Source organism: Aptenodytes patagonicus, chromosome 21 (genome assembly GCF_965638725.1).
Source record: "Aptenodytes patagonicus chromosome 21, bAptPat1.pri.cur, whole genome shotgun sequence".
NCBI classification, from domain to species: Eukaryota; Metazoa; Chordata; class Aves; order Sphenisciformes; family Spheniscidae; genus Aptenodytes; species Aptenodytes patagonicus.
The window spans coordinates 1,095,662-1,106,669 of record NC_134969.1 but is presented as its reverse complement, the minus strand read 5'-3'; positions in this window follow the sequence as shown (position 1 = coordinate 1,106,669).

The window sequence follows — 11,008 nt, the reverse complement described above, 5'->3', positions numbered from 1 at the left end:
TCAGTGTTCATACAAGAGCCTGCTGAGCTTCTGTAATTAAGCTGTGATTAGCCAGCTATAAATACCTGGTTTTGAATACAACATTGCACTCTTAGGGCAACTGGAGATAATAGTGATCAGATCAGTGAACACCTAAGGTACATCAGTAGTGAGAGAAAGCTTTCACTGCTAATGGCAGGTCAGTTGCAGTGGTTTGGTTCCCAGGGACTCTCTCTAAGCCATGGTCGAGTGCTGGACTGAGGCCATTACCGCTAGAAACGATTGGCGTGCCTGCGGTCCTGATGCTCGTGGCTCTCCAGGCAGGTGTCGAGGGAACCTGCCTGTGTGGTGCTGTATGGAATCTCCTCTCTGCTCAGCTCTTCTGACAGAGCGGTTAACTCAACCTAAAAATGGCTTTCCATTAGGATGACCGGTTCCTTTAGCAGCTGGGTGTCCCTGGCTGTGAGCTTTGGTGAGCTGTCAGGGGCAGCAAGGCTCAGATGGAGCTCCTGCAGAGGGGCAGCAGCAGGCAATGCAGAAACTCCCCATCCCTGGGAGCTCTGTGGGTATGTACCTGTGCCAGGAACATGAGGGCTCAGTCTAGATGCCTGCAGCTGGTTTCCATTGCCAGATGTCTGGGAAGATAGTTTCCATTGAGTGCTTGGCACCCTGTCCCACCAGCATCCCTTTGTATTTGAGAGCAATGGGAGAGTGGTGGCAAATTCACACTGTGAGGGGAGTGGGCCCCTCTCTTCCCCCTGCCTCCTGTGACTGGGGCTTCGGAGGTGTGTGATGGGGGGGGTCCAGCGAGCCAGATCCTCCTTTCCACCCAGAACAAAGCACATCTCCTGGGCTTGAAACCAAGGGCCACAAAGTTGTGTTCATTCAGCCAGAGACATGATGTATCTTGTGGCTTCTAGGCCCAACTGCAGCTGTTTGTAATGTCAGGGAACTGCTCTCAAATGAATTACAGCTGATATTTCATCACACACATTATTTGGCTAAAGAATAAACTGGAGGAAGCCAGGACAATTCAGTGAAGAAAGCAAGATGACAGTTCTTGAATAAATGATTCATTATGCACTCAGCTCTGGCTGTTTAGTACACTTGCCCTGACTCCTGAACAAAAGTTAGCTCGTTTCAAACCCTGCTGCATTTCCATTTCTCTACTGTGACCCGATGTGACAGATGAAATGTTCATGAACACACTTATCTTTCAAATTAGAAGTTCTGTCAAATCTGATTCTGTGAACTGCTTGCAGAAAATTCATATCAGCTGCTAATTTTCATCCCCTTACATCTCAAATACTGTTTGTGAGCTTTCTAACTCAATGTTATTTCAGTTTTAAAAGCACTTCAGGAAAAACAATGTAGGATTATTTGGCAAAAGAGGCACTTGTCTAAAGCACTGTCAGAACAAGCACTTCCTTTTTAGCAGCCTCTTTCCTCCCTATTACTGCTTCTACCGGGTTTGTTACTGACTTGGCCCCTTTGGGCCAGGCACTGGAGAAACAATGTGCACAAAATCCTGATGTGCCTGAGCTAAATGGGAGCTCGGTGGTTGCCTTTGGGTGTATCTAGGTGACTCCGCTCAGGCCAGTTGAAAGCAGATGCCCATTAATGTGTCAGAGGTTGAAATCCATGGATGGAGGCAAGTGCTGACTTCCCATGTACAAGCCCCAGAGGGGAGCTGCAGCTCAGAGTTAGGCTGCTGTGCTGGAAAATGTTTGCTTCATACTGGGAGAAATGTCTGCCTGCCTTTCTATGACACATCTATACCAAGCCAAGTCCCTGCTGTTGAGCTGAAGGCAGTTTTTAAGGGATTTGGGATAGTATCATGGATTTTGTAGAGCTGGACATACTGTCATGGAAACGTTCCAGTGGATGTGAATGAGGGAGCAAATGGGGAAATTTGAAACTTCAGAAGCTTGTGCAAGAGCAAAGAGTTGCATGAAAAGAGGTGCACCACCAGAGAGGGAATGGCAGAGCCCATGCCTAGGTCGAGGGGGAGAAATAGAGAGGTAGAAGAGAAAATAATGTAAAGATTTATGCAAGGTCAGAACTGAACAAAATAAGCAAAGAAGATCCCAAACAAAATTCAGAGAAAGGAAAAGAAAGATTCAGAAAGGGGTCTGCACTCTGGACTCTGTGACATGCAGGCAAATGTGGCATGTTCCACACTAACTCCTAAAAATTAGTGAAAATACATGTGAACAATTAGATCCAAGCTGCCAGGAGGAAACTTCATGCAGAGGGTTGTGAATGCATCCCATGTCATTGCAATGATGCTCGCTTGCTGTTCTAGCCTCAGGCAGTGTTAGAATAACCACAGAGAGCACGAGCCAGTGTTAGCTTCAGTTTGTGTTGTTTCGCACAAAGAACTGTGTCCATGTACATACTTATTCAGACTAGGAGGAAACATACAGTATAGATGGAAAACTTCCCTTTCATTGCTGATTTCTCCATCTGTTTTCTATCTTTGCTTTGTTCGCTTGCAGTACTGTGTGGGTGCTTGTTGGAAGAAGGGTGTTCCAGAGCTGCTGCACAGCTTTCCTTGGTAAACATGATTTGATAGTCACTTCAAGTGGGGCTTTTGCAGTAATTCTTGCATTTTATTCCTTTATGCTCTGCCAATCCAGCCGAGTCCTGCTGCTCCTCTTTGTTCCTCTGTTATTCCAGTCCAACCCTGCCCCCTACATGAATGCACAGAAAAGTATTTTTTCCAATTTAAAGCAGAGCAATTTTTATTTGTAGCTGTAAGTGGGTCCATTAGTGCTGGTCAGAGGAAAGCTGAAGACCATTTAGCAGATGATTGGGCCTGGGTCCCTCAGAAGGTCTTGATGAGGAGCCTGCTGCACTGTGTGCTGGTAAAACATCTGTGTAAATAGCTCTGCAGCTGAGGTTTCATTAGAACTGCCCATCATGACACTCCTCTTAAAGCTCTAAATACACTAGGGACTCCTCTGTGTCTACCCAAAATAGCAAGCTCTCCACTTAGCAAGCCCTGTACTAAAACTGGGGTCGTCTCTTTTAAATGTTCCTGGCTGTAGGCATGACCTGAGATTCTTTGTTGTAATGTCTTGAGCTATCAAAGCATCACTCTTCATAGTGTCTCATTAGTCTTGGAAGAGGTGAGGCTGGGGATGGCATCCAGCTGTGTCCCTGAGCTGAGCATATAATTTTCCAGCCACATCTGGAAAGGAGGAGATATGTAATTGGATGCAAATGGTCATCTGTCACAGTGAAAAATGTCTTTTCCAGTAGGATTTTCTTTGAAAAACAGAGTATACCTTTGGATGAGAGGAGATAATTCTAGTGTTTGTGGAACTGAGCGACAGTCAGATACAATCTGTCTTTCCCCAACTCTGTTCAAATTCAGCTCATTTTTAGCCTAGCATACCCATACAGTTTTTCTGGGGCATCTCACTACTGCCTCATGCCTGTCTGCCTGTGCCCAGCTCTGCTGCTCACCCTGCTACTCTGAGCTCATGCCTGCTGCTGGCTTGGGATGCTTCTGTGTCTTGACATTTGTTCATGGTCTAATGCTCACTTCAACTTCTAGAAACTATGTACTGTTTAAGTGACTGTCAAAGGATCACAACCTTCTTTGAACCAAGAAAATGAACCTTCCCATGCAGTCTCTTAAAAACATTTAACACTGAGAGAAGATGGAAACCAGAACAGAGCTGACTGAAACCCTTCTGCCTGATGCCTCTCTGCATCTCTTGCATAGGGCAGAGTAAGTTCTTCCTGGGTCTCCATCACCAGTCTGTTACAGCCTGGGCATACCATATGGGCATACCATACCTTTGATCTTTCAAAGGCATCAGCTCTTTGAGAGTCACCCATCAGGGTGGGTTGTTCTGTTCTTGTTATTGTCCGTACTCCTGCCGTCTCCATAAAGCACAGGAGAGTGTGCTGTGCAGACACGATCCCACTTCATTGTCCATCACGAAATACTGCATGTGACCACGATGTCAGCCTGGGCTATGGAGAAGAGGTGTGGGGTTCCATCCCTGCTGGTTAATCAGTAGGGGACGTTATTTAAGATTATTGTTGTATCACTAAGATCAAGTCGGAGGACTTGCTGAGATGCGGGTTGATGCTGTACAGGATGAATACCAACCGAGTACTAAGTTTTCAGACATGCAGATTTGTTTTGCGGATCATCATCTGTTCCTTCTGTGTGCCACTTAAACTGCATGTTGTTATGCAAATCCGGTAATGTTATTTATGAGTGCTCTCCAGAGATTTCAAATGGCATCTAATCTGGTTAGTAGATTCATTCTCCAAGAGACCTGTGTAACGTATTCAGCTAAAGATGAGATATTGGTATTTTATGCATTTGACTAGAGACAGAAGCTGTTTTATCCCATTCACCATTACAATGCTCTTACTGACCTGAAACCCATGTAACTGCCAGGAAGAAGGATAAACAAATAAATGTGAACAAGCATGTACAACATATTCACAGCTCCTGACAGTGTCTGCATCAGAGTCACTGCAAACTGTGAACTCACCTGTTCTCGTGAATTAGGCAAGGCTGGGCTGAGTCTGCACCTGGATGAGAAACTCATAGGAACAGACACTGGTGACTCTGTAGATGGCAGCACTCTTCCTTTCTGAGCAAATCCATCCCGATGTCCAGAAAACTCTGGAGCCTAGCCAACAGCACAACCCACTGACTTCTGACCCTGATACTGGTTTCCAAAGTTTAGACTTGAGTTTCTCACCAGGGAGTCACATCCTGGCTGTGCTGAAGTGCTGTATGCTTCTGCTTAGCATCTTCAAGCTATTTCTCTCCATCTGCATAGCTGAATTTGTTCAGGTTTTCATTGCCTTGTGCCCAGATCACTGAAACTGCTTATCTACAGTTACTGGTCAAGTCAATGTTGCCCTGCTATAGCTGTTTTATGGCTCATTGTATCTTTCCTCTGCTCCCCCATTTCCCCTTGCACTGAGTTCAGTGTATTGGCTTCAGGTGCCTGCTCTTGTCCCTGCTCCACCTGCAGCTCTTCATTCAGAGTTAGGTCAGCCCCTGCTTGCATTTGGCTCAAGATGCTGGATTTAGTTGGTTACTTGTTTTGATTTGCAAACAAACATAGTTTTCCCTTGTTCTGTGCCGCACAATTGACAAGAGCTCTGTGCAAACAGCTATAAAGTAATTTCATTGTTTTCCTCCAAATTCTCTGTTCAAACCTGCCCTGGACAGGATGATGCCCATGATGCCTGCAGGAGCCCTGGGGCTGCTAGTGTCGTCCCAGTGTGCCCGTGTGCCATGGCCAGTTCCTTTCTGGCGTCCTCCTGTCTGTCTGCTGCCTTGTCCTTAGGTTGCGGGAAGTGATTAATTTTTGTTGTGTGTTTGATAATATAATTATTTTCTTGCAGATAAGTGTTTCTACTTTACTGGCTGAACTTAAAAAATACACATATCCTCTTGGAATGTTCTACTGCAAGAGCTTATTTCTAGCCAAAATGAAAAATTACAACACAGACTTTTTGATCAAATGGCATGTTTAGTTTCTGTTAGTTGATACAAATGTTTCTGATTTTTTTCTTTTAATGCTGCATTAGAATTAGACTGAGGGAAATTAACTCAGAACGATCTTACTGAAATTAAAAAATGTTAATTTAAAAAGTCTTTATGTTTTGACTCTAAAAATAAATTTAAAAGGCAAATGTCTTCAACAAAGCAGCAAAAGTGTTTCAATAATTTTGATGAAACACTTTATCAAATTAATCTTTCATTTGAAGACTATAAATATCGTAAAATTCATAATCGTAATTCCCCCCAGTCATCGTGTATTCTAGAAAGGCAGAGTTTGGTATAGTTCTTGTCTCCTGCTTCTGTGTGGCTCCGGGCCGGCTCCCCTGCCATGCGGGCACAGAGCAAGGCACGGCGTGGCTGGAGGAAAGCACAGAAGGGGCAGAAAGCCCCCTGCTTCCCCGCAAGGTCTTCATTCCCTTCCCTGTAGTCTGATCTGTGTCCCTCCTACCCCAGAATTGGCCCATGTGCCACTTTAATGTTCCTTGTCAGATGACAGATTTCAGGAGAACATTAGTAATTAGGAACTCCACTCTCATCAAGGGAAATAATTAGTGAGAATGCATGCAGTTTACAAAAGCAGTTCAATTAAAGAGAATAACAAGCTTTTTACAGCAACAAAGGAAGGACTAAGTAGACCTCAGTGAGTAAATAAAGCTGTAATCAGTGTGATTAATTTAGAATCTCAGGAAGGCATGAATTGGATTGATATTCCAAAAGTCTAATGTGTCTCATGGGATCTCAAAAGAAGTCATTCCATGTTTTAGGGAGAATATGAGGCCTCATTAATTGTGAACAACAAGAAAAAGTAAAAAACTGACAAATGTTATTTTGCTATAAATTTCTTTGGAAACACAGATTTTGACTAGTGTTTTCATGAGGCTCATAGAAAAAAATCTGTGTATGTTGCCTGGCTAAAATGAAATTAAAGAAAGGTTTAGAAATGGATTGGCTGGCAATTTAACCAAGATGGTTAAAAATCTCCTTCATCTGAGGGCAGCTGGGAAGCAACTTTGATGGGGAGCGATTTTTATCGCAGGTAAGGCTGAGCAATGGTATTTTGTGGCAGAAAAGGGGCTATACAAAATGGTCAGGCATTATATTGCCACATGTGAGAACAGGCAGAAATTAATGGGCAGAAAGGAGCCTGCAGCCTATGGAGAGGCATCTGTGAGAACCGAAGGAGCTGGGGCTGCCTGGCTGCGTGGGTCCCGGAGCAGGGGCTGCGCTCCCCCCACCTTTGCCTCCAGCCCGTAGTCGGAGGTGTTAGAAGAAGGAAGGGGAAGGTGTCGGTGACCCTCCTGCAGGAGACAGGGCTGACACCAACCCTGGGGACACCCCCCCGCAGTGACGGGAATTGAGTCACCTTCTCATCCTCTGAGACAAAAATGGAGTAAAACTGGCACTTGCTTCGATGCTGCTTTTTTTTTTTGTCCCAGTATTGTGGGGACTCACTAGTGCTATTTCTGTTGCTCAAGAAATTAGTGCTACTGGTATTGCTGCCACCAGTATCGCTTCTCCTAGATCTGAAATCTGGCTTTCCTCCATAGTTAATTTTGGGATACAACAAACTCTAAACAGCTGGACAAGAGCTTGGACTGTAAATTGTAACTGGCTTTAATTTAGTTCATTTCCCACAGGTGACTGATGGCTTTATGGCCCTTTACTACATAATAATTTAAAGCAGATATTTAGTACATCTATAAAATCTCTTTCACAATGTACTTGGGGAAGAAAAGCAGTATAAATATTCTTCTGGCTTTTGGTTGGGTTACAAAATGTTGACAGGTCAATCTACAAAATAAATCATTCCTGGGGGTAGAGGACAAAGTGCTGGGCTCCTGCAGGCACGATTGTGTGCATGTGCTGCTTCTGGGCGATGCAGAGCGGCAGAGGGGATGCAGCCCTTCATGTACATAGGATTAGAGTGTATTTTCCCTAGTCCTGACTGATGTCTGTGCAGGGGATGTCCTGGTCTGTGTCCTGCAGAGAGAGATTCCAATTTAACTGTGGGGTGTGTATTAAAGTGGCACCCTGAGATGTGCATTGGAGGTATTTGCTGTGGGATTTCACTTTTGTATTAAAATTGCCAAGCGTGCATTCAGTGCTGATGAGTATAAAGCATCGCAGAGGAAGAACAGGCTGTTGCACGATGGTCCCTCTGTCCTGTTTTCCATTGCCAGGCAGGCACAAGTCTTCCTCTCAAACACCTTCTACAGAACTGGGTATTTCTGTAAGTGTGGCTTTACATGACAGAGGCCCAACTGACTGTAAAGATAAGGCCATAAAAAATTACTGTGCTCGAAACAGCCGTTCTGTTCTCGGGGATGCTGTTCTTTCTAAATTAATCCCAACCCCCACCTCAGTCTTTATCACTTCATCCTTAAATTCTCTGCCTATTCCTCTCTATTTCGTTGCCATAAAAATGCCCCATTTCCTTCTAAGCCCAGGTGTATTTGCTGCTTTGGGACCTTAAGGGGGCCTTGCCCTGTAGGCTTGCTTTGTTTTAGTGGAAAGAAAAAGAATGACCAAATCTGGAATGGCGTCTGTATCAGGAGCATTTCAAGGTCTCCACCTTCAGAGGGTCCTCACTGTGCTCCTCGTTACTGAACCCCTGTGCTTACAGGGAACCTTTGTTTATGGGGTCTTCTAAATTCTCTTGTTAGATCCAGACAGGCTTAATGCTGAAGTCTGTCTTTGAAGCCAGGAAACATCTTGATGATGATAGAAATGTATTTATCCTAAGACTGACAATTCTTGGGTCTGCTTTTGCTACAGAATACAAGGATTTAATAATTTACTGTGACTAGTATTTTTTATTCTTACTCATTTTTCTAGTATTTCTAGTATGCTCAACTTTTCTGCTCAGTATTTTTCAGTGGAAAAAAAAATAATTTGTCTTAAAATTGATGACTTACATGAAAATTATCACTGAATAAGCACCTCTGATTACTGGATCTTTCACTTTAGACAAGGCGATACATTGCAGAGAGGTTCTGAGCAGTTAAGTGTACAAATACAATAGCCCACTCGGTTCCCCTCATCTCGCAGAGCAGTGAAGCCTTGGCATGCATCCAGTGAGTTAGCTAGGTGAAACCTCCTTCTTGGAAACACAAGTTGGGTTTCTTCTAATTCAGTTATGTTTCCCAAGGTCTCCTCTTGCTAAATGTGGTAAAATTGTCTCAGCTGAAGAAAACAAATACTCCAGCGCTGTATGCTGTATATCAGTCTCTTGTGGCACCCCAGAGAGATGTGGTATTTAGAGCAGACATCTGAACAGGTAGAAGCAAAACATACCCTAATTAAAAATACAGCTGGATAAAGAGAGAAAGAGAGCTCTGATGTGGTCCTGGCAGCCACTGGAGACAAGGCAAACTAAAATCTGGTGGGTAGGTGGTTGCATGAGCAGAGGGAAGACAGATGCAGAAGTGATGGTACATGATAGGGCTTGTGTCAGTGCCCGCTGGAGAGACTCCAGTCCTCCTCTGGTCAGACAAAGGCCAGTCTCCATTTGGGAAACCTGATGATAACTTGCAGGAGAAGCATAATTCTAATTCTAAAATTTATGAAGTTGTTACTTTGTTAGTGTTGCCTGGACTAGATGTGGCTCTTGAAAACAGCCTGCCCATGCAATCCCAGATCGTCTTCTGTTGGATACAAGTACGTGGCATCTACCAAAAAAATGTGTTAGGCTCTGTAGACATCCAGCAAGACTTGTTATGAGGATACCTCCAATGGCCCTGGGCCCTGCTGCATCTCCCCAGCTGGGCTCCTCAGTCAGCTGGTGTTAACGTGTGCTCACCCGCGTGGCAGTGCTCGCACTCATCCGGTGCTCCTGAACATGCCCCAAACCCTCACACCTTGCCACGGCTGGCAAAGAGCTTCTGCTGCTCTTCCACTCATGGGATGGCCATAGATGAAACAGGTTGTAACTGACTCCCATCAAATACTGAAGCAGCTTGAGAGGGAATTTCAGTTTGTACGTCTTCTGATTTTGGATTATTTTCACCCTAACCCCCCATAGTATTATGAATGATTATTCAGATTTAAGCTTACTGCTTATGTGAACCTCGTCTGTGAACTCTGCAGTAGCTTGTATCATAATGTAAAGGGTACCATGAAAATAACCTTTCTGTAAATAAATGCTGAATGCCAGGGAGCACCTGCAGCATGAATGAAAAATCAGACGCGATGGGGCTATTTCAGCAAGTTCAAATTCCAACCAACCTCTTTGCAGCCGAGGAAAATGCTATATCAATATCTCCCCATACTGTTCATTTGCACTGGAGAACGATCAGCGTTTGCATTAAGTTCTCCAAAGTTTTGATAACCTTATTTCCCCCGAGGGCGTTTTCAGGCAGGATAATGTATTGCCCGTTGTTGTATGATCCGAATTCCATTTGCAAGAGATCAGTATTTTATTGCCAGACCAGCATTTAAAAATTGCTCTCTATTTTCTGAGCTTTGTGGGAATTTACGGCCCCCAGAGTGGAAAGAAAAGGATTTTTTGATAAGACGTAGGCTTGATTTTTATTTATTAGTTTTGATGGGAATCTTTACCCTACAGATTAATCTTGCTAGTTACAAAAAGTAGTTATTGAAAATGCCCGGCTCTTTCCTGCGGAGGTGACGTAGCTGAAGCTCGCGGCGTGTGGCCTGGTTCCCCAGGCACAGAAAGGCTTTTCTCGAGTTGCAGGCACATGTCTTCAGAATGCCTGGCGATTTGAGTGCCCAGCCACCAGCATCGCGAGGCAGGCAGTTCCAAAGGCGAGTGCTCAGCTTTTCCTAAAAATAGGACCTCTTTGAGGTGTTTCAAGTTTCTTCCTTTATTCCTCTCTTTATGCCATCCTTTAGCAGTCACTGGGGCCAGCCATGTATTATACTCTAATACCTCCCTATAGGCTGCCTTTTGATTGACGATACGGTGCCTTCGGATCCCTGCTGCACCTTTCTGCTCATTCGTGCCATCCAGTCAGTCCCTGCAGCGCTGGCTGTTTGTAGAGAAGCAGACGGATGATGTGCCCCAGCAGCTGGAATTACCTCCTCCTCCTCACGTCCCTGACTGCCACCTTTGCGCTGGCTGTGCTCCTTGCCCCTGATGTGCTGCTTTCTCTAACACGTGATTTCAAAGGGCCAGCAGTCTCTAGGAGTTTGCATCCGTACCTCTGCGATGTTAGGGAGCCCAAATGTGTGACATTTGGTCATGCTGGGCTGGTCCTGTGTGTGTGCTGGGGTCCCGGGTGCCTGCTCTGGGTCAGGGCTGTGCTGGGAGCCGTCTGTGTGCTCCTGCTGGGCTCTACCTTCCAGCTTGAGAAGGTGCATCAACTTGCCTGCTGAGTTTTCCGCTTGTTCTTTATTTACCGAAGTATCTATCAAAATGTCTCCTGTTCACTGGTCTCCTGAAGGATTGAGGCTTTCATGCAAATCATAGAAATTATTCTTGGGATAGTGGTTTGGGCTGTGTGCCACTCCAACACAGCTGTG